This window comes from Microcebus murinus, chromosome 4, assembly GCF_040939455.1.
Source record: "Microcebus murinus isolate Inina chromosome 4, M.murinus_Inina_mat1.0, whole genome shotgun sequence".
Lineage (NCBI taxonomy): Eukaryota > Metazoa > Chordata > Mammalia > Primates > Cheirogaleidae > Microcebus > Microcebus murinus.
The window spans coordinates 110,857,831-110,879,109 of NC_134107.1; the positions used below are offsets into that span (position 1 = coordinate 110,857,831).

Sequence of the window (21,279 nt, forward strand, 5' to 3'; positions counted from 1 at the left end):
TGAGTTAGGGTGAAGTCAGGCAGGGGAGATTCAGAACACAGAGGAGGTGAAGACTGCATGTGATTTTGCTACAGGACAAAGTAGAGGACATTCTAGATGATAGTAGCCACATGTAACACTCAACAACAAATAGAAAATTCCCATCGAGAGTTTTTATTCAGTTCAATCTAGTTTCTGGAGGTCTGAGAACCCAGACATAACTTAATTTTTCCTCCGAGAATCTGAAAAAAGAAGGGCTATAAGGCAGCAGGCTCAGAAGAGGGCTCTCAGAAAATGGTCACTAGCACATGGCTTTCCTCTGATTTTTAAAATACTATTTACCAAGTACATGTAGTCTTGGATTAGAGGAGGTATATGAGGTCAGGAACCCAGGACTGGATGAAGAATCAGGAGTTTGATGTCTAACACTGGTGGATAAGCCTTGGTCAGATTATTCTTACATCTACTTGAGTTTGAAAAAAAGTAATCATATGGCATTACTAAATGTTTGAATATTGTTCCTGTTAAAATCCCATTACATATTGAAAAATAGCAGTGCAGGTCATCTTAGTAGCAAGTTCACAAATTCTTAGAGCTGGATGGAAATGTAGCTGTTGTGTGATCCAGTGCAGGAAACTTCTCTACAGCATCCCTGCTAGCCGGGCCTGCAGCTCTATTTCCACTTATTCAGTGCTTTTTTTAGGCACTCATTTCTTTTTTTGAATGGCTCCAAATGTTCAAAAGCACTCTAAATGTTCAAAAGCACTTCATCATTTTGATCTGAAATATGCTTCCCTGTAGTGTTTATCTACTGATCCAAGTTCTGTGACACTTGTCTATTATGAGGCAATTTCAGTTCCAACAATGAGATACTCTCGCAGAATGCTGCAGCCAGACAAGGCAGGATTCATCAGAGCTATCATAAACAAATCTCAAAGCCCTTTCATATGCAAATTGTTTCACTTTCCAAGCATTTCTTTCTCTATTATCTCATTTCATTTTTCAACATCTCAATGAGAAAAGACCTGCGAGGAGCACAGGCAACAGTAGGGAGTGGCGCCTCCCTAGGTGAATGTTACTGCTGTGTTTGGTAACACTGACAAGAATGGGAGAGAAGGAATCAAGAATCAAGAAGGAAACCTCTCAGAAGATGCCCAGTGGTCTGATGTCATCATTCTTTGGAGTCTCCCTTGCTGATAAGTGGGAGTATCAGCACCTCCTGCAATAAGGAAATGTGACTGGCCCTTCCTCACTCCACTCCTATTTCACACCAGAATCACAAGTCTCTGGGGTCAATGGAATTCGTGATAAAAGTAAAACATCAGAAGCTTCTTCATATCTTCTCTGTGGATATGCTGCAGAAGACTCTCTGGTGAGAGATCTTGCCTCTTTTTGAGATACCCAAGTTGACAGACACCAGAGATATGCAGAGATAAAATTTTAACCTGTATTTAATCTCCTGATCTTTGTTAGTCTTGAGCTAACGTGAATAGCTTGGTTAGTTAGACTGGGACTCGGGGAAATCCTTCCTTTCAGGCAATGGGCATGAAAAATTTTCAAGAGCTCAGTTGTTGCAGGATTGCATATGGACTTTTTAGAGTACTCGACAAATCTTTCTATGAACCACTTTATAAGACCTTAGGAATGAATTCCTTTGTATGCCAAACTATGGGCAATTTGAGGCCTTTATCCATTTTCAGAGGCTATAGTGGAAAAATATTGTCTCTTCCTAACCTCTCTTTGATGTGGAACACAAAATCCTTACTGGTCCTTTTTAAAGAAGAAAGATTAACTTTTCTACTTTTTCTGCTTCTGGTCCAAAGAAAATAAATGTGCCTTTTACATTTCCTCATAGTGTCTCTCTGGCTGTAGCCTGCAAGAAGGTAAAGACCGACTCGAAGCTCCAGAAGTCAATTTTCTACACCAGGGGCTCAGATCTCAGGTGAGCTCGGTATAGGAGCCCATGGAAAGGCATCGTCTGCCTTATCCCTGGGCTCAGACAGCCCTCTCACTTCCAGGAGGGGCTGTTGCCGGTTTGCAGAAGCAGTGTAAGAAGCCAAGCACCTATCTTCTGATGAGCAGATAAAAGGCATCACGTTTCATTGTTTCAAGGGAAAATAAATGGAAACATTAAAGGAAAAAAATCAAAGGATGAATAGGAAATCCCCCATGAGCGTAGTAGTAGGCACAGTGGGGCAGCTACGAAACTGTGCATTATGTGATTTATGTTATCAGAAGTCCTCCTGGACTCTCTAGAAATTGACTATGTAATCTTTTACTTCATAGGTGAGAAAATCGGTGCCCAGAAACCTCAAGGTCAACCCAAAATGTACGACTAGTTAGAAGAACTAGAAATTGAATGTAGCTCTCATGATTCTTCTTATTATCAGAAAAATCAGTATGAAATGTAGGCTCTGTCCTAAGCTAAATTTCTGACTTTCAGGAGTACATGTGAAAACACCAAGCAGATATTTAAAAATATACTGTAGGAGGCAACCATTTAATGGCATTAAAAGTAGGCAAAGATTTGTAACTAAGAAAAAAGAAGGTTAAAATGTCACGTGTGATATGATCTATTTTATTTTGTACAACTTGGAAAATACCTATCTGCATAGAAAAGACTAGAAAGAAATATCCATTGAAATGTCATCATCAGCTATCTCTGGGTGAAGAAATTATAGATGAATTAAATCTTCTTGTTTTGACTTTTTCTATATTTCTCAAATTTTAAACAACATGTAGTAGTTTAAGATTAAAAAAAGAAGAATAATTATTTGGAAAAAGAGTTAGAAGACAGAGTTGCTTTTGGATTCAAGATCAAAGTCCTTGAATTTCAGTCTTGGAAAGTGATCTTAAGAAGAGCATAATTTCAATATAAATTCTTCACCCTAAGCTTTCCTGAATTTTGAGCACCTTTAGGACCAACCTTCTCCACAATCCAGATGAGCACCTGTCCTCTGTGCCTCTAACCCATCAGAAGACTTAGGTCTACTCTAAGCAGTGGGTGATGATACTTCACTTTTATTCTTTTTTGTTTCTTTTATCCTTTAGGAGTATCTATTATTCAAACATCTAGAATTTCTAAAAACTCATTCTTGAATGCCACCAAAATAAGATAAAAAGTACAGGACTATATCATGTTGTGCCTTGGCCAGGAATGAGCTCTAATGCAAGTTGCAAGAAACAGCCTTAAATAGGAGTTCAATTTCATTAGCTAATGAGCCAGATTCCTCCTGGTCACAAGCCTCTCCCTGGGAATAAGGTCAGCATCTTCAGCTATTCCAGATGCTGTCTGGTTGGTGTCAGGGTTGAGTTCAAGTTTATGTGATTCCTTAGCTGGCTTCTTTAAAAAAAAAAAAATGGTGCTGCCAAGTAACAGATTGGTATGCTTATTAGGGAGTTAAAATACTGAATTGTACAAACAAAAGGTTTCTTTCCGTACTCTATGCTTGTCTCAAGTCAGGACTGGAATCTCATTTCTATACATCTGCACAATGTGAACAATCTCCTGTAGCCAATAGCCATTGATAAGAATGAGTGACATATTGCAGGTGTTTTTCAGACCTGAAATTTTGGAAAAGAAACTAGGAGGGAAATAAAACCCCAAAGTATAGATTCAGCCCAAAATCCACAAGCCAATTTGTACTATTTCACTCTTTCTTAAGGAAAAAGTGAGGGATGTATTGAGGCAATGACTCAAATAGTCAAGGAAAAACACACCAGATGTAGACTGAATTACCAGATTACAGACAAAAAGAAATCTGGTGTGAAGTGGTGACTCATTCTGTCTGTTTATACAGCCCAAATTTTCTGGTTAATTGTCAGCTCTTCACTTCGATTTGTGCTAAGTAAAAGATAAATTATTCTCCCAACAGGTTTATTTTTGTGTTGACTGGGGGAAAGTTCATGCGAAAGCAGTGGTGAGATGTGTACTATAGGGACAGAGTAGGGTGCTAGAATTTGGTGTTACATTGTGTAACCTCAGCAGGAACAATAGGAAAAGGATGAAAGATCAAAGAACCAAGAGTTAAGAACTTATTAGGTAAGTTAGATCATATATATCCAACATTCAAACGCCCGTTCACCAATCTCTTCATTCATCCATCAATCCATATACTCATCCATCCATCCACCCACCCACCCCTCCACTTATCCAGTCATTCATCCATTCATTCATTTAAATCAAATGTGTATTTAGCCTTTACTTTAGCTTTTAGCCACAGTGATAAGTGTTGCAGACATGATGGCAAATAAGGCTGACCCATTCCTTGTCCTCATGATTTTGTAATAAACAAAGAAGATGGACAATGCACAAATAATTACAATGTGATTCTTGCTACGAAAGGGAAAATAGTACACTGCTGAAACATGTAACGGAAAGGAGAATCTGGTGAGAGAAGGGAGATGGGGTGGTCAGTGAAAGCCTCCTTGTAGAGGTAGAATTCATGTCAAAACCATACATATAAATGTCTGAGACATCTGGATTTTCTTAGTTTGTCTCCCTGAGCCCCTGAGTACACAGATGGTCTTGGCTATGTTGAGGAAGGAGAGAAGGGTCCAGGATAAAGATGTCAGTAACAAACCCGGCATTTGGTTGAAATGCTGCTCCAAAAAGGCTCAAAAATAAACCAGTCTATTTCCAATCATTAGTCAGCACCAGGCCAATATAACGAGCGCATTAACAACCGACGAATGTGGCTCTCTATCAATCTCTCCACACACTCATGGGTGCCTGTGGTTACTGGATGTCTGGCCCTGGGCTCGTTTAGAGACAGCAAAACTCACGAGGATGCTCTGCGGTACGTTGCATTGCCCCTTCCTCGCCCTCGTCTGCTGGGGCCTGAGCTTTCCACGGAAGCCCGAGCCATTTAGTGTGAAATGGGAGGATTATTCTATCAACAGCTCAATTAATCTGAGTTTTGCTACTTTAGGACGATTACCCTAGCTCCAAACATAGACTGTAGACTCACAGAAGGCGCTCAACACACAGTGGGTGGTGCATCCTACAAATAACCCAGCCGTTTAGCTTTGAGGAGAGGGGGCGCATTACTTGGTCAGCTTCCCCTTATTCAAGAGATTAATCTCTCTGCTTCTGTTTACTTATCTGAAAGGTGATGAGGTTGCAGAATCCCCAGAGATTCTTCCCAGCTCACAAGCTCATGGCTTCTGGAATTCTCGGTCCTGATGGTCCTGCCTGGGAAATACCTGGTCTGAGGAGAGGCTGCCGGTCCGAGGGTCCCGGCACAGGGCAGGCGAGGCCGAGCCCAGGGCGCAGGCGGAGTGTGCAGCTGGGGCTGAGACTGGCTTCCCGAGCGCCCTAGAGAAAGCAGATCTCAGACTGTTCCCCGATGCCCTTGTGGCCTCCGGCACAGGCAGGAAGATTAGGGTCATTTCATCCCATATAGATCAGGAAGTGTCTTAATGGTCTCAGTGTCCCTCCAGCGAAAGTGGGCTGCCTTCTAAAACTGGGACTGGAAACATGCGTGGGGAAACTCAGGAGGCTGGCCCTGCTGTGGTTGTCTCGCAGAGGAGGGCCCGACTCTTAAGACTGGGCTCAGTCTGTAATCAGTGGAGTGTTTCAAAAGGAAAAATTAACGCAGTCAACGCTACTTGTGTGAGCCAGGAAGACACAGCTGCAGCCGTCCTTCCACAGGCTCAGCAGGCCCCTTCCGCAGCAAGCGCGCCCCAATTACACTGCTGGCTCTGCAGCAGTCTCTTCTCCCCTGATTAGCAAGCCAGTCCCAGCCAGGAGGGACAGTCAGCCCCTGTGGCAATGCATGGAGAGTGGGGACAATGGCCCTGGATGGGGAACCGGGAACTTGGCTCTGGCCCTAGCCCTGCCACTGGTCATAACAGTCAGTAGTTATTGAGCCTGAACTCTGTTACAAGTACTGAATTAAATATTTACCACGCACTACCTCTTTAATCCTCACAGTGATCCCTGCAGTATATAGTATCACTACTTTCATTTTACATAGGAGGAAACCGAAGGTCAGAAACCTTCAGTAAGATGCCCATGGTAACACAGAAAGAGGCAAAGCTGGGATTTGCAGTGGGAAGTTTTGACCTCAGAGTCTGTGCTATGACACGTGCTATATTGTCGTTTTAGTCAGGCCAATAAAGTCACACATTTAAAAATAAAATTTTCTTTTTTATTCTTATTACAAATGGAATACAACATTGTATGAAAGTCAGAAAACACAAACACATAACAAGAATAAAACAAAAAAATCTCCCACACCACTAGAATTGACCATAAATACTTAGACGATTTATGCTTTTAGACTGCAAAAATGGCATTCTGGTGCACATAATATATTTTCAGCTGTCAGGCCACAGCTTTTCATATTCATCCAGTCTGCATTATTCTCAGGGGAGTGTGCTGGGAGGCACTTTATGCGGCTATTGGTGATGAGGAAATGTCAGAAGCACAGACCCTCCCTGCCCTCCCAGATCCACTCTGGTGGGAGAGAAGGCAGGAAAGAGCGGGAAGGAGAAGAGATGTGAGAATTAAATAGCACATTGACAACATAGGGGCAAGAGATGGCTGCGTGGAGAAGCGCAGGAAGAGAGGACAGAGGAGGGAGGACTGGGGCTGGAACTCACGCGGAGGCAGGAGGGCGGCTGGGGCTTGCCGAGCTGCATGAGGAGGCTCCGAAGGGGCCAGCACGGAAGGGCCGCACCAATGAACGCACTGCCGGACGCACGTAGCACGTCGTGGAGCAGTACGTCCAGCACAAGCCCAGGAGAAAGGTCTGGTATTGAGATAAAAACTAGAGACTCTCTGAGGGTCGTGTATCCGCCCCCGGGCAGCAGTTGGCTTTTTGGTATGAGAGTGGGGAGGGGGCGGCCGAATGGCTCCGTGTGCTGCAAGCATGTGCTCACCTTGTCATCACATTGAGGCTGAAAAATAACGTTGTAGGAGTCAGACTGACAGAGAGAAAAAGTGAAAGATATTTTGAGGGAAACGGGACCAGGGGACAGAGTGACAAAAAGTGCAGAGAAAGGAATAGAAGTCCAAGAAGGAGATGGGAAGAGAGGGGTTTTTGGTGGGCTTTAATATATCCCACAGTTGCCCATCCTGTTGGAACTCCAAGCTTGTGGGATCGGAGGATGTTCAGCAGGCCCACTGGAGCACCTTCCTCAAGCCTTATCCAAGCTACTCTGCGGGAACCCAGTTGGGGGCCTATACCTAGCCCATTTTATATCATAGAGAGGAGAGAAAAACAGAGCGCTGGTGCAGGGAATAGTGGAGCAACACATTATGGGGTGCAGGAGGACTATGCCAAGAAATCAGCTTTTCCATAGGCGCTCTGACACACGCCGAAGGACAGGCACCTGTGTACCAGATGTGTGCACATGTATGTGTGCCACTGCAGTCCCATCTGTGGCTCAAGACAAAGACTTGGCTTTTGATCATGGAAAACAGAGACATTCATTACAAAGAGCAGGATAAGAAGTTCCAGAGCTGGAGCGTGAATAGACAAAGTTCTCTGCTCTTTGCTTTCCTTTCATCTTATCTTCTGGGTCTCTCCGATATTAGGTGACAACGGAGCTTGGCACAGTGCCTGCATTTTACCCCACTAAGTCTTGATAGTTTGTTTAGATATTTCTTCCCTGCGTGTATGGAGTCTTCTGAAGTTTCAAAAGTTTTTTCTAAATGAAATGGAAGGAAAGAAGAAGTAATATGTAAAATGTAATACATGTCTGATGTTTTGCTTCGATTTTCCTTAAAGTTAGTGCCCCTCTTTATTTCAAACTTAACTCTTTTGTGTTCACAGAGTGGTTTAAAGAATCATTATAAGTTGCTGTGAAGAGGGCTCCTGCATTTTGGGGGCTTGGGGTGGGAGTGAGGGAAGGTTGGTGGTAGAAGTGTTGAAGACCCCCTGGGAAGTGCAGATTCTGGAATTTACTTCCATTTGTACTCCTAGGAGATACTAACTCGCAGTTTAGCTTGTTATGCTGAGAAGAGGAAGAAGGTGTTTTCATAGTAAGAACAGTAAATAACTTGGTGGTAATTATTCTAGAAACTCATTCAGAATCTCTGTCAACTGTGTCTAAACCATACTGAGCCGACTGTTGTTAGGCTGTGCACGGAGACAGTGTTTCGGAGAAGCAAATAACTGTTTTCCTTTGGGACCAAAAGGTGCACATGTCCTTAGATGGGGACTTTGTTTTTCTCTTGAGAATCATAATGGTCATATGGTCATCTCAACTAGGCCCTTCCTCAGAGAATTTAGTATCACAGGACATGGGAAGGAAAGCCCAGCCCTGCCTCGTATGCTCACACACTCATCCAACTGCACAGCCATCTCAACACCCCTGCGAAGTGGCCTGGTGTTATCACCCCCTTTGACAGACGGCAGGACTGAGGCTCAGGGAGCCCCTGCGGGGAGGTGGAGCAGACGCTGCGCCTTCCCATGAGGGAGCGCAGACCTCCTCTCCTGGAGCCCCGTTTGCTTTTGCCTGCCCCGTCCCCTCCATGTGGATCAGGAAGCAACCCTCTATGGGAGGCCTACTCAACCCTAATGCTTCACACTGTTTGCCTTTGAGACAGTGCATCTTTTCATCATGGTGAAACACACACCAGACTAACCATCTCAGCCATCTGTAAAACTTTCTTGTCATCCATAGCAGCGCAATTCTCCCCAGCCCAGCCCCAAGCCCTGCTAACTTCTCTCCTACGTTCTGTCTCTATAAATTTCACTGTTCTCAGGACATCGTATGAGTAGAGTTGCACAGTATTTGCCCTCTGTGTCTGGCTCATTTCGTTTATCATAATGCACTCAAGTTTCATCCACGCTGTGGCATGTATCAGAATTCCATTCCTTTTTTAAGGCTGAATAATATCCATTGTACGTATAAGCCACATTTTGCTTATTCATGCTTCTGTGGATAGACACTGGTGTGGTTTCTGCCTTTTGGCTATTAGGAATAATGCTGCTGTGAACATTGGTATATAAATATCTGTTTGAGTTCTTGCTTACAATTCTTTTGGCTGTTTATGTAGAAGGGGAATTGCTAGATCATATGGTGATTCTTGTTTAATTGTCTTAAGGAACTGCCATTCTGATTTCTACCGTGGCTGCACCATTTTGCATTCTCAACAACAGTACAAAAGGGTTCCAATTTCTCCACATCTTTACTGTTAATTTCTGTTTCTTGGATAATAGGAATCTTAATATGTGTGAAATGCTATCTCACTGTGGTTTTAATTTGCTTTTCCCAGATCATTTGTGATGTTGACCATCTTTTCATGCTATTATTGGCCATTTCTGTGTCTTCGGAGAAAAGTCTACTGAAGTCTTTTCCCCATTTTTTAATCAGGTTATTTGTTGTTGTTGCCACTGAGTTATGAAGTTCTTTATATATTCTGAATAGTAATCCCTTTTTAGATATATTATTCACAAATATTTTCTGTCATTCTGTGAATTTCCTTTTTACTTTTTTGATAGTGCCCTTTAATGTACAAAATTTTTAAATTATGATATCTAGTTTTAAATTTTGATATCTATTTTTTTCTTTGCTATTTGACTTTGCAATAGTCTATTTTTCCTTTTTTGCCTATGCTTTTGGCGTCATATACAATGAAATCATTGCTAAATCCAATGTCATGAAATTTCCCTCTGTTTTCTTCTAAGAGTTTTATAGTTTTAGCTCTTATGTTCAGATCTTTGATCTATTTTCAGTTAATTTTTATATATGGTAAAAGTTAAGGTTCACCTTTATTCTCTGGCATGCGGATGCCCACCTAATGATCTATTTTTGAAAGTACTGTTTAAAACAAAACTTACTGCTCTGCTGAGCATTCTCTAGGCAATTCACAGCGGTGGTGGCTTATTTTGCACCATCAGATCTCTGGGTTATGCTCTTCCACACCATGAGAGGCAGTGAGAGAGGATGGAGTTAAGGGCCTGTAGGGTCCATATGAACTCTATGTAGATAGTTCCAGACTCCAGAACTGCTAAAAAATCACACTGTACACTTATAGGGCAAGAACCCAAGTCTTTTTAACATTGATTTTTTTCAGTTATCTTTCAAATATAGTGAATGCAATTGTAATTAGTTGTGATTGGCATAATTGACCATGGGCTATTTAAATGGGGCAACATGCTGGAAGTGACCGGCTGTAGGGACTGGCTGGAGCTTCCTTAGGGCTCTTCATAGACATCTGTCATAGCATATATTGCACTTTTTGGAGATGGTTGATTTATGTGGTGTCATCTCACTGTCATGTGAATTTGCTATATTCCTAGTGCCCAGCACAGTGCCTAGCATAAATATTTATCAAACTCAACTGAACAAATAGCACTCTCTCTTCCTTTCTTCCATGTTAAATGTGCAGAGGCAAAAGATGAGCAATAAATTCTTGTTTTAATTATGACATCATCTTAATTACATTCCTAGCTTTATAGAGTGAAGGCTCATGATGTTGCTCTAAATGACAGTTAGTAGATTTTCATGAACTTTCAAAGTCTATGTCTTCATTAAAAAGGGAAGGGAGCCAACCATGACAAATTTTAACTTCCATCTACTACTTGAAGAAAATGGAATCTTTGGTGATAAAAATCTTAGATTAAGCAGCCAAATACTAACTTTTCAAAAACATAAGTCTCCTTACTGGAAGAACTCTACTCACCAAAATGAGATTACACTGTCACATTCTTACCATGGTCCTGAATATGTGTATAAAAGATGTATGTTTTCACTTAGCGCAGATGTTAAGATTTCCATATTGCTCACATTTTCTTTAAATGGGAAACGCATGAATGTTTCTGCCCTTTTATTCTTGCACCATGGACCATGCATTGGGGCCGCTAAAGCTGATCTTATTTTAGAGATCACCTAAAGCCAGGCTTGTATGAGGATGGCATTTTAGCTTTATTTTTCAGAAATCCCAACTTCTTATTTGATCCATATAATTATTTTATTTTCTTAGGAAATATCTCATTTCACAACAGGTTACCAGAGACCGACAAGAAGCCAGGCAGGTGGTGGGCTGGAAGAGCCCTGCTTGCTGATGTCTTCTGACCTGTTTCCAAAGCAAGCCTTCTGCCTTGCCTCGGTTAACGGGAGCTTCACGGGAAAGTGGAGGCACTAGGAGCATGAATATTTACGTGCTCCGTACTGGCAGAGAGTAAATCTAGGCATCAGGGAAGGATGAGACAAAGCATTACCCCACTGAGTGGGTTCCCTTTGCTCACCCCCTCCCTATCAGTCCCCATGGCTGTTATATTTGGCTGGAGCATAATTGGAAGGATAGAAAATGAGGTGTCATTTGGCAGGTGTCACCACAACCAGTAACACTGCCTGCTTCCCACCTAGACCGCGGTGCCCGCCAGGGGCTGCTGCCCTGGTGCCCCCGGCTGGCGGGAGACTGCCTGTTTTCCAGCTCTCCCTGGCTTGACCACACCCCCCAATTTAAGGAGGCAGCTCTATTAGGAACATTATGGTCTTGCATCCTCTTAAGCCTTGAGCAGAGGGTTCCTGCAGGTAGTTGGAAAGAGACCACAGACCTTGCGGGAAGCTCACTCAGGACCTGTGCTTCACCCTCTCTCTCCGCAAAGTAGTAAGTGAGGTGTGTGTGAGTTTCCGTCTAAAACTTTCAGTCTGTTTTCCTTTTCCTTTTTATTTTCATTCTGTGGAATTCAAGGGTCAATTGGTGGAAGCATTCAGAATACAAGTGAGCAAATTTTCTCTTTTCTTTTCACATTTTTCTGTGTTCCCATTCAATTGTTTAATAACAATTTTCAAAAATACTTCCTAACTTTGTCAGAAGAGCCTGAAATCAAGATTCTGTTTCATTCTTTTCCCTGCTTCATAAAAGCAAAATCATGCACGTTTTAGATACTCGCAGATTACTTGTCAGAAACTCTAACTTTTATTCCCAGATTGGAGCACTTCCAAAGAAATAAAGATGTAGTTAAACATAGACATTTCTTTTTTTTTCCCCTCTTTCACTCCTAGGGAGCCTATTGTTTTACTTTTTACTTTATTTTTTCTTTTTTTTGCCTAGCAGCTAAATGAATTGCTTTTCTAGAGAGGAGATTGCCACAGGTTTGAATCTTGCAAGCCAAACTAGCCTGTTAGGTGTTTTTCCCTGTCTAACCCCCAACTCACAGCTTCTCCAAGGACCCGCAAGTCCTTTGGGACTGCAGTGGAGACACGGTGCATGTGGGCAGGGGGCGCCTCAGAGCTGGGGGGCACTTCTAGCCCCTGCTGCAGAGCTGGGCTTCCGTGGTGCTGTGTGGAGGAGCAGGAGGGTGGCAATTCCTCTCTGTTCAGCGCTTTATCCGGCAAGGCCCCTTTGTGTGTGGCTTCTCATTTACTGTTAAAACATCTCTGTTACCACTTTTTATAGTAGCATTTTTTTGTTGGCAAAGTCTTAAAAAAGATGCGGGGCTACTGACATCAAGGCATTCAACTGCAATCTCCCTGGTACCTTTGGGATAGGTGTTTTTTCTTTTTTAAATCTCAAGGCCATTTTTATTTGTACTCCGTACCACTGCCATGTGACTGAAAAAAAAAGATTTGTTAAACAACAGGAAATACTGATTCTAAAACGCTAACTCTGGCAGCTCTGTGGATTTGTAAGGTCACTGACACTTTAACTCTTTCACCATTTGTGGTTTTCAATTACATGGCCTCCTTCCTTTTGCTTCAGGGGCACGGGTTACACCAGGGACTGCTGGGTGGCCGAGTTACACGGGGGACTGCTGGGTGGCCACTTTCACTGTGGAGATTCTTACTCACCTGTTGTTCCTGAATGAAGGGAAGGGAGAGCTAATGAGTTAATGTCTGCAAAGTGCTTTGAAGATGAAAAGGTCTTTTCATGTGTTCAATAGTGTAGTTATTAATATTAATATTTGAAGAAGCATGCTGCTTCTAATTGTAAACCAACAGCCCCCATCCTTGCCAGCTCAGCAGTGAAATAACAAACAGTGCAGGCAGCCCCTTCCGTCCTGGTCCCGCTGCTGCGGGTGTGGGAAGCCCAGAGTCTGAGGACGGAGGGGCACTTTGTCCTGCAGGCTCCTTGCACGGAGGCGCTAGTTGCTAGAGGTGAAAGGAGGTCCAGGAGCAGAGCCTGGGGGAGGGTGGCAAAGGGGTGTCATGGCTCAGCACCTGGCAGTCTGTGACCTTGGAGAAGCAGCCCGAGTGTGGAGCTGGGGGCCCAGATGATAGTGGAGTTCAAAGGCGAGTAGGGCCAGAACTGGAACCAGCATTGGATTTGGAGTTGGGGAAATGGATTTGCACTGGAATTCTGTTAGTGATTAGCTCTGGAACTGAGAAGTTATTGAACACGACTGTGCCTTATTTTCATCAGCTCTAAAAGGTGAATAAACATTTGTGTCCCACCTAGTTCACAGAGATGAGAGAATGGAAATAAACAGCTCAGAGATTTGAGAAATCAAAGTGCCAACAGGATTAAGGACAGTCTGAAGTAATATTGCAACAACTTTGCGTGGCGCGGGGTGGCGAGACAGAAGGGAAACAAACACTATGCACGCGATGCAGGCAAGTAGCGGACACTTGTGCTTCTCTCCTGGATTGCACACGGGCTTCCATGCACTGCCGAGTTTCCTACTGAAAACTCAGGTTCTGCTGTACCTCATGATTTTATTTGTTGATGCACAGATTTGCTTTCCACAGCAACTATCCTTTTCTAATTAGCCATTCAAAATTATGCACACCAAACATCAGAAATGAATGGTTACGGAAGTTGGGACTCCCTCCCTCCCTCCCTCCCTCCCTTCCTTCCTTTCCTCTCTCCATCTCTCTCCTCCTTTCCTTTTTCTTTCTGTTCTTTTCCTTTTTTTCTTTCTTTATAGAAATTATAAAGTGTTTAGCATTTGAGCAAAATTAATATGGTATGCAGCAATTTAGTGGCATTTGAGGCAAATCTTGTGAGTTTCCTCAATCCTGGGGAAACCTAGATATGAAGACATAACTCACTTTTTGTTTCCTCCTTTTCTTTTCTCTCTGCTGTACTGAAAATGTGGCTTTACAGGACTCAACCTTTTAATCTAGATGATCCTCTGGAAACCATATCTGATTTTCTCCACTTTACCTGAGGAAGGATAATTATCCCTAATGTTTATTGAGCACGTGATATGTTCCAGCACCCTTGCTAGGTGCTTTGGAGGGACTGATTCATTTAATTTACAGTGAATCTTTGAGGCCGCACTCTCATTATCCCCATTTAGCAGATGGGGACTGTGAGGTGAGAAAATGCTCTACTTAGTTCATGGTGGAACCCCGATTGAGCCAAAAGAATGTGAGCCCAGAGCTTGTGGTTGGAATTGCATGTCGTAGAAACCTAAGTAACTCTTGAGACACTAACAGAAATTTAGGCTGGATATTTTTTGCTTAGACTGATGATTTGTTTATTTGGGAGAATACTGAGGACTAGGCCTATTTTACAAAGGGGAATCTGTGGATTAATTATTTACTGTTAGAAAGATACTGACTCTGAAGAAAGGCTCCAGGGCCTAGTTGGCTGGGCGAGCGAACCCATTCCTCTTGTGACACATCATTTTTGTTTCTACTCTGTGTCCAGCCTCGTGTGGGGAGCTGTGACAGACACAGAAGAAGCAATGTGTACATTCCATTTTCTAAACTCACATAATTTATTTTAGAAAGTGACGTTTTACCTGAAAAGAGGTTAAAAATAAAGGACAGTGTAATTGTTGAGCAACCTGATCTAGTTTATGAATGCTCTGGGTGTCCAGGTGGGAAAAAATGGTATCTAGAACAGCGCGGGAGGGATGTTTCCAACTCAGCATTTTTCTCAAAGAAGAGGGTAGATTCGATAGTTCTGTGACCAAGTGCTTGTGCTGCCTCAAGAACTCCGAGGTGACAGGCTACACTGTACTTACTGGGATGAGAGTAAAGCAGACATTTAGTGCAAATGTCAGGAACATATTCTCAGTGGGGAGAAAGAAAAAAATACAGACTCAAGAGATGTGAAAAAGTAGAAAACACCAGAACTTTAGTCTTTTTAGAAATGTTTAAAACTTTTCACTTTGGAATAATTCCAGATGCACAAAATGTTGTAAAACATAGTACAAAGAATTTCCAGAAGATTCGAGTGTTTTATAATCGTGAAAAATATAATGCAAATCACTCTTCTAAATCAGTTTTTGGTACCTCCTGTGATCTTTGATCCAGTGGCTCCTGTCAATGGGAGGGAGAGCCATTGCCAGTTTCTTGCTGTAAGACGTTAAATAAAATAACTACAACCGTGTGTTCCTAGGACAGGCAAGAGGGCTTGATGGATGTTCATCTTCTATGTGGCTGGGGAGACAGGCCCTGAGCTACACGACACTCCCTGGTTGGGTGTGTGTTGGAACTCAGGGTACCAACTGCTCAACCTTGGCACAGATGCCTTCTTGCTTGTTCCTCGGTGGGCTCTGCCTCCCAAACACCGCCTTGTTAGAATTATTCATGAATTCAACCACGTTGGCGCAGACGCTGCCTTTGCAACTCACAGTGAGGTCCTCCAACCTGCAGCGTCACGTGGGAGCTTGTTAGAAATGCGGAAAGTCAGGCCCGACAGACCGACTGCGCAGACTCCGCCTGTAACACGATCCCCAGGTGCTTCGTATGCACATTACAGTTCGGGAGGCACAGCTCTAAAGAAAAGCAAAAACAAAAACAACAAAAAATGAAAAAACAAGCAAAAAGCCTTGCAATATTTCTGTAGGACTTTACTACTTCCTTATATTTATGTCTAGTTGCTAAAGCGTTACTCCACAAAAGATTGACATTATATCAGAAAGATGTCGGTTTAACTCAGGAAGCTGCAATATTTCCTAATTTTTGCGATGCAATCTTTCAAAGAGTTTGTTCCCTGCTGTAAGAAAAATGCTTACATCTTGGTCTTATGCATAACAATGGCACAAACAGACTGCCATTTAGCAGAAACTGGCTCTTTTCTCCTGCAAAATTCTTCACTGACGCTACCCAAGCAGAGACTAAGAAAGGGAATCCTTTTTTGATGACTGAAATGCAAGAGATAAGGGGTTGTAGGTTCTAGCTCTAATGCATAAATAACCTGTGCCATCTTGGACAGGTAAAAAAATAATAATAAAAGCTATTAGTACTACTAATTAGTAAATGCTTACTAGTTACTAGGCACTAATTGATACAATAGCAATAATAATAATTATTATTTATTTATTGACCATTTTACCATGTATAAGGCATTCTGCTAAGTAATTGTATTTTGTATATATAATCCACCTTAATAATCCTGAAAGCACATTATTATTTCCATTTTATGCTTAAGGAAACTAAGACTGTGAGGTCAAGACATTTGCCCAAGGCTGTCCACTGAGTAAGGAGCTCTGCGTTCCCCTGTGGCGTGTGACTCTAGAGTTCTTGATCACTGCTAAACATTTACCCCCTCGGAGCTCAGTTCATTGAAGTAAAAAATGAACAGATTCGATGAACTTTTTTCCAACTCCAAAATGTATTCAATTTGAAGAATCCCTTCTTATATAAGAATGCCAGCAAGCTGTTTAGCGTTATACTAATAAATTGGAACCTTACAATTTAAGCAATAAAACAAATGAAACTCCACCATGAAAATCACAATCAGACATAGTCCAAGAAGTTGTTTGCTGGATTTGTGAGATCTAAGGCAGCTGGTGTCTTTTAGTTCAATTTTAAAGGGGTGTTATTAATACGATCCAGTCCCCTTTAATTGCTTTCCCCACGTGATCTATGTTTATGGCGACTTTCAGGTTTCCCCAGAGCTCCCTAAGAGCCAGAACCAAATCTAAACTCTAGATTATATCCGATGTGCTCCACACACTATGAGTTGAAATTATTTAAAATTCTAGGCTCTTTAGATGTATCTTTGGAAGCAGCCATCAGGTTAGAGCTGATATTTTTAATCTTGCTGCCTTTCTTTGGGTGTGAGTTAGCCAAGAGTCTCCCGTGCCCTGCCGTGACCTCTGCTGCAAGCATAGTGACGGGAAGCGCCCTTACAATCACTCCCACTTGTTCTTTTCTGTTCCCAGGGTCTTAGTAAAACTCAATCCTAATTTTTTTTTTATTCAGTTATATATGAGTACCTACAATGTTCATGACACTGGAGTACCGTTAAAGTGTGATCGTTTGTTGAATTTCTTGGTCAAAGCCAGGATTTGAGGAATAGCATTTGAACACAGACTATGGCCACTTTACTGAAAAATGGTTTATTGAATGCTGCCTTTGATTTTCTCAAGGATGTTCTCACATGAAGGCTGATTCCTAGAGAAAGTGGATTACTGGTTTCTGAAATGTTTCAGAGACTAGAATTGGCATTGTCCCAGTTACATTTCCAGGCAGGTTTTAATGTGTTCCCTTGATGCTTATGAGAAGCAACACCTTTCTGCGCATTGTCGATGACGCCTTGCAGCAGGGTGATCGTGAGGGGTTTGCTCCAGTGAGGAGAAATGTATAAAATAACCACCACGCGTTCCTTGCTTCCTAACCGCTGTGCTACACTAGAGGAAAACCATCTTTTATTATCTCACTTTTTCAGGAGATATTAGTGAGTTACTCCTTGAGGAAGGGTGAAAGCAGTCAATATACTCTTGTAATATTATAGTAACATGAGTCCCTTTTAGTATTCTAAGAATGATTAGGTGACCTACGCCAGTTCATATAGGGCTTGAAAGTATTATGCCTAATTAGGAGATGCATTTATTTTTAGAGAAATAGGAAATGGGCATGAATCATTATCATTTAAGTAAGGGTTAGGGGAATAATTACCAGTGAAGTTGGGGAGAAACGAAACTGAGATGTTAATTATACTGTGAGTTGCTGTATTGTGAACTTAATGAAAGAGTAAGTGGACTTAGTTTAAGACACAAAAGCCAATGAGCACATAATTCAGAACATCACCGTTACTGGGCAGTGCTGGCTCCTTAAAGCAGGAAAGAACGTTCACGACTGTAATGGTGGAATACTTAGTAAAAAAAAAATAAGCTTCTTATAGATTTAGGTCAGACAGAGAAACCATCTCAAATTCTTCTAATCATTTTTCTTTTCTATGCATTGTAACCACAAAGTTTCCATGAGAGAGTGAGGGACATTCAGCTTTCTAAATAAGATGTATCTTAAATCATAGTTGCTAGAGCGTTGGACTTGGTAGCTTTTGTCACACTGACAGATCAGGGAGACATCTACTGAAATGGTTTGAGAAGGGCAAATGGACTACTCGTGAGAATTAAAAGGGAAACACCGAAGGACAGACAAACTCGTCAATCTAGCACATCCATAGTTTAAAGAAAAACACCATCTTGCTTGTAGTTAACATTTAAGAAGCCTAACTTCAGGACTGCACATGGACACACTTTACCATAGGTCTTTTTGTCCCAAAGATATCTTTGCCCTCTTGGACATGCTTGGGCACTGACCCACAGCTATAGCACATACTAACTCTATTATGAACACTTTATTGCTTTCCTTTGTTTAGTCAACGAACACCTGTTGCATGCTCCTACGTGTCACCCAGCTTTGTGTAATCTCTGTATCCTAAAGGATACAGTCCCTGCTCTCAAGTAACTCATAATTCAGGAGCAGAAACAGACACTGATACAGGAAGTATCATGGACTTGGTTGAATTTTTAGAGTTAAATTCCATGGAGGAAGATTGAGAATGTCCGCATAACTGCCTAGGGAAATCAGGGAAAGCTTCCTGAAAGAGGTGATGCTCTGTCTGAGCCTTTAAAAATACATTTATATGGTACTCAGAAGGAAGAAATTAAAAGTCTATACATTGCCAATTAAAGGTGTTGCCTTGATAACAATGATATTGTCTTTAGCTTAGCAAAGGTGCTGTTGTTTGGAGCAAGTTTCCTTTAAATGGCTAGTGCTTTTGGAAGCCAAATGTTTTCTCTCCTGCATTCCAAGCCAAAAGGATATCCTTTTTGTAAAAATTGATGGGAATTTGAAATTGTTGATATTAGGAGAAATGCTAATTGTAAATCTATTCACATGTTGCATAACTTTCAAAGAGGAAAGGCTAAGGGAAACAAAATCTCCATTTTCTGCCACAGCTTTATTGCACTTTTGTATTAGCCAAGTGCAATCGTCATACCAGAATGTGTTTCAGCCATAATTCCTGGCCTGTGAAGCTAGCATGAAGACTAGAGGGTAAATTGAAATTTAAAACACAATGCCTTTGTCAGGGGGCTATAATTTTGGCTTATCTGTTATGGAATGCAATTTGTCAATATGTATTCAAACATAGAATGTACACATTCTCTGCCCCCAAAACACTACTTTTAAGTATTTAATGAGAATACAAATATTTTAGGAATTTTTATAATGACAAGGAATTGGGGCCAAATTAAACAATAATATTTACTGACATAGGAAAATGTCCACAGCATTATGTCAAATGTCAATGAAAAATGCAGATTACAAAACATGCAGTGAATAACATGAAGGTGTAATTATTATAATGTGTATGTGTCACGTCTATATTTGTATGGATACATTAAAATACCCAGAAGAAAGGCTGGCACGATGGCTCATGCCTGTAATCCCAGTGCTTTGGGAGGCTGAGGTGGGAGGATCACTTGAGGCCGGGAGTTCCAGACCATCCTAAGCAAGAGGCAGACCCCATCTCTACAAAAAATAGAAAAAATTAGCCGGGCATGGTGGCGCGTGCCTGTAGTCCCAGCTACTCGGGAGGCTAGAAGGATTCAGGAAAGATTCCAGGCAGCAACAACTTCTGAGATGCGCCTAAAAACTTGAGGAGGAGTCTTTACTAGATGCGAGGAGCAGGAGGATGGTGGGCATTGCGAGCAGAGGTGACAGCGCCAGAAGGCTGGTGCAGAGAGGCGTGGCGCAGCGTGTGTAAGGGACCAGCAGGGCGCTCCTGCCTTGCTGGAGGGCGGGGAGAAGGGCAGCCTCGCTTGGACCCACTCATCCCGCCCGCCCTGCTCTGGTGGTGCTGGTGCCATTAAAGCAAAATGAACTCAGCTCTTCAGGAACCTTCGTTGCCAAGTATCCACATCATTTCGGCACCATCCAGACAGGTCTCACGGATGCGTTTTGGTTGGAGATAAATCTTAGAATCACACAGTTGCTTTGTATTTAGGTAATAAACATGTGCACATGCCAGAACGAAAAGTTTGTCCAGCTGATGTTCAATCAGTTGCATGTGGGAAGAACTCTCTCTGGCCAAAAAGCAAAAAACAAACAAACAAACAAACAAACAAACAAACAAACAACCCCCACAAAAGATCCACCTAAACACTCACTTTACTTCTGAAAGGGTTTATGTCTCTAGCAGCTGTTCTGTGTCACACAATCTACAAGTGGAAAAAGGGCAGGTTCTTCTTTTCTTTCTCCAAAAAATAATAAAGCAGCAATCCATTTCTGTCCCAGAGTTATTTCCTGAGATGACAGCCCTTGAGAGCCCTGGCTACTCCCACTTGTCAGTTTCCTTTCTGGGCAAAGGGCTTTTCCCCAAGGGAAGTGTTGTTCATATAGTCATAGCTTCAAGAGTACGGTCCAGCACAGAATGCACCAGATGTTGGGCCAGAGGTTTCGTCCCTCACTCTGTCAATTGGAAGAGAAAACATTTCCACCAAACCCTTTCCAAGAGTGTTATTATGAGGCGGAGTGTCGACCAAACTCTTGGTGTCTTTAAGCTGGTCTCCAGGATGTGGCTGCCAATTTCAAGAGTTCTTTCTCCTACAAATATATAAGTAAAATAGGTATTCCGATGGGGAGAGGTCCTTTGCTGCTTATGAAAGCCTGGGGCTGGTTTATGGGGCTATGTGGTCACACCCAGCTTTGTGTAATCTCTGTATTGCCTGTTCCCTGCACCCAGCAGAACTGTCTGCTTGCTCCCCATTTTTTCCATGTTGATGGCCAACTACTCACCCCATTACGTTATAGTATATGTGAGGCTGTCTTCTCCACTGTCTGAAGATAGAGCCTTGGTCTTTCTCAGCTTTGTGCTGAGTCTGATAGAATCTAAGGGCCATGAGGTTGAGAATCTTTGTTTACCAGTGTGTCTCAAGTGCCTGAAACAGCGCCTGGCACATAGTAGGCACATAGTAGGCACACAGTAATTATTCACTGACTGAATAAACAAGTTCCTAACACAGGAAGCCTACTACAGGATTGTGAATACATATAGTAGTACCCCTTGTCATCTGAGGTCTTGCTTCCTGAAGTTTTAGTTATTCCTGGTCAACCAGTTTGAAAGAGGTGAGCACAGTACAGTGAGATCTTTTGAGAGAGAGGGAGAGTTACTATAACAGTTACTGTTGCCTCATTTATAAATTAAAT

The 21,279-nt window shown here is 42.2% G+C and overlaps 1 protein-coding gene and 1 long non-coding RNA gene across 3 annotated transcripts in view; both read left to right on the top strand.

Annotated features, from left to right (window-relative positions):
* The first annotated feature begins 853 nt into the window (after positions 1-853).
* LOC142870511 (uncharacterized) lies at positions 854-2,102 on the top strand. Its single transcript, XR_012918865.1, has 3 exons — positions 854-1,351; positions 1,835-1,921; positions 1,998-2,102. It is a non-coding gene; the product is annotated as an uncharacterized LOC142870511 (long non-coding RNA).
* A 9,357-nt stretch (positions 2,103-11,459) lies between these two features.
* The window catches only part of ETS1 (ETS proto-oncogene 1, transcription factor), a 116,962-nt gene continuing 107,142 nt past the window's right edge, over positions 11,460-21,279 (top strand). Inside the window, exon 1 of one of the 2 annotated variants that reach the window (XM_012772294.3) lies at positions 11,460-11,557. The gene's annotated coding sequence lies outside the window, so the exon portion shown is untranslated. The remainder of the gene's footprint in view (positions 11,558-21,279) is intronic. The other variant, XM_012772296.3, reaches the window with a different exon arrangement.